At 43.3% G+C, this 2,626-nt stretch overlaps 1 long non-coding RNA gene across 1 annotated transcript; it reads right to left on the reverse strand.

Moving 5' to 3' along the window:
* Positions 1 to 1,330: 1,330 nt before the first annotated feature.
* On the reverse strand, positions 1,331 to 2,101 carry LOC128474723 (uncharacterized). The gene is made up of 2 exons (XR_008346395.1): positions 2,012 to 2,101; positions 1,331 to 1,592 (listed from the first exon to the last, which is right to left on the reverse strand). It is a non-coding gene; the product is annotated as an uncharacterized LOC128474723 (long non-coding RNA).
* Between the last annotated feature and the right edge of the window lie 525 nt (positions 2,102 to 2,626).

Below are 2,626 nucleotides of genomic sequence, written 5' to 3' on the forward strand. Positions count from 1 at the left end.
TCCCTGTCCCTTACGCGTATGTTTCAGCTATTATTCTGCTTAGCTTCAACACTCCCAGCCAGCAGCAGTCCTCACATGAGTCTTGTCATTTGTCATGCCTGTTCCAGGGTGCCTGCAGGATTTATCTTTGTTCTGGACTACATCCGCTATTACATCAGGGCGCTGGTATGTGGCTGCACAACCCTAGATGCTCACCACCCAGGTGAGTGCGGTCGCCCTGCACCAGGCCCTGTCCTGTGACTCTGCTACTGCATCCTGAACTCCATCTTTGGACGCCCTGGATCATTACAGTCGGCTGTATGGACCCAGTTCCTGACAATTATATATCAGATATTTTATTCGATTGCAGCTCCCAAAATGACCCGAACAGGGACAGCAAACATAGCGTTAGCGTGCCGGGGAAACGCTGCCGATCGGTGACCCCCAAAAGAAAATGACAATTAATGTAAATCCGCAACTCCATATGTTAAGATCAACTAGAGGAGACGGAAGCTGTGTTTCTAAAAGAAAATACGGATGTAACTGGGGGCTTTTCCTCTAACCCGGTATTGGGATGGTTTTTTTCCTTACCTTGTAATGATTTTCCTTTAAAAGTCAATATTAAGCGACTTTCTGTTAAAAATATTAACACTTCACAGTCCTTGGTCCTGTTGCAGAGCAGAAACCAGGTGGGGAGCTTCTTAATGCTGGTATAACTAAAGAGGATGGTGTTTCTGGCTTCAATAAACTATCATCGCAGTAAACCCCTGTCTGCGTGTGCTTATTTGTAATAATTACTGAATGTGTCGGCATCAGACGGTTCGTTCTAGTAATGACGCCTTTATTGTATGGACTGTAAATAACTGCAGATATTATTAGCACCGATATTTATAATCTGGGTATAGTGCCCTCTTGTGGTGGATTTGGGTACCGATTCCTAAAATGTTACTTTGTTTATGTTATGGGGTTAAATATCCCCTACGGTTATATTGGGGGATGGACTGTATGGGAACCCGGGGGGGGGGAAAGCATTTCAGAAATGGGTCACAATGTGGTATGTTATATACATAATCACCCCTCCAATTGCTTTATCTCCTCCTTCCCTGCCAATCAACACACCCTCAACAGTGACTCTCCCTGTCCAAACTCGTAAGTGCAACTCTGCCAAAGATTTTTACTGTCCCTGGAAGATTCCTGAGAAAATCAACATGTGTTTCTATAATAAAACATGTCCGTAAAAACTGCTGTGAATGTGTTTATTTTATGTGATCCAGACCGGAAGACTAGCCGAGCATCACCAAACCACCCAATGTTTCACTGAAAAGCTGCGGTTTACACAAGAAACTCAAAATAAACACAAAGTATTTTTTTTTTTATTTACATAGAATTATAAACACATCAGCTTTGAGATATTTCACACATCTAAACTCTCAGAAAAACACATAAGGTTACAGAAGGATTCCCACTAGAAATGGGGCATTTCGTGAGACGTTCATCACTTGGGCACATGAATTGCATCCACATTGGGGAGATTTACTTGGTTCCTTTCGCTCCGGTGGGCATCTTAGCAGAAGACCTCAGGGACGGTTGTCCGCTCTCAGCCGGTGAGCCACCTGGGGGTCAGAGCCAGAAGTAAATTATACATAATTCTTCATTAGCGAGTCGTTCAAATAAGTGTCTGTTGGGTTACAAAAAAACACAAATAATTGAGACGACAAGTCCACTCCTGCAGCTGCCGGCCGCAACAAACTAACCTCGTGGCGCAGTCCATAGGGAACGGCACCGCTAATGAGAGGTTTGTGTGTTCAATCCTGACCTCAGGCCTTTAGGCTGCTCAACAAACTGGAGAATCTAATAATGAATAAATGAACCGATCGCTCTTCTTAATGCAATAAAAACAGCCACCCATCATTATATCCCCCCTGTCCACGTTATTAACGCGGTGAGAGACCGCTTAGACATTCCAAGGCTGGAGGGTTACCATAACAACTGCAGCCAGAAATGGAATGGCGCCTTAATCCGTTTAGCATACCTGTCCCTGTGGAATCTTCTTGGATCATTCAGAAGCAACAGCAGCGAGATGAGGTCCAGCATTCCGTCGTAGCATGAAGGGCAGCTTGACTGTAAATAAAGTGTTACATATGAGTATAAAACATACAAAATACCCAATTTCTAACTAGAAAGCAACATATTAATTTGCCAATTCATTTGATCTAATCCTACACAGAACCATTAAACAGATTACTTTTTATATCTGAAACGGTCGCTATTAAAGGCCATGAAGTTGTGTGAATGGCAGGGATCATCGCGTGCCATCAGTCTCGGGATTGGATTAAAATCAGATTAAAAGACAAATTTTTTTTTTTTTTAATGCCGCAAACTCAAACTCAAAAGTGGCGCACCGTGTACAGCGCAGGACCAGCAACGACGAGGGCCGGAGTTCGAATCTGACCAGAGGCAGATGACGGCCGACTAAATCAAGGTAAGAATCAAGTAATAAAACTTCTCTCCGGTAACTCCTTCCCCCAGGGAATGAGTACACCAACTGAAAAACCTGCCTAATAAAAAATAATTATTCATATTTATGCAAGCTGACAATCAAGATTTGCATAATCACTATGTACCGCCCAAATCAGACACCTGCGTA

The sequence above is a fragment of the Spea bombifrons genome, chromosome 2, assembly GCF_027358695.1.
Source record: "Spea bombifrons isolate aSpeBom1 chromosome 2, aSpeBom1.2.pri, whole genome shotgun sequence".
Classification (NCBI taxonomy): domain Eukaryota; kingdom Metazoa; phylum Chordata; class Amphibia; order Anura; family Pelobatidae; genus Spea; species Spea bombifrons.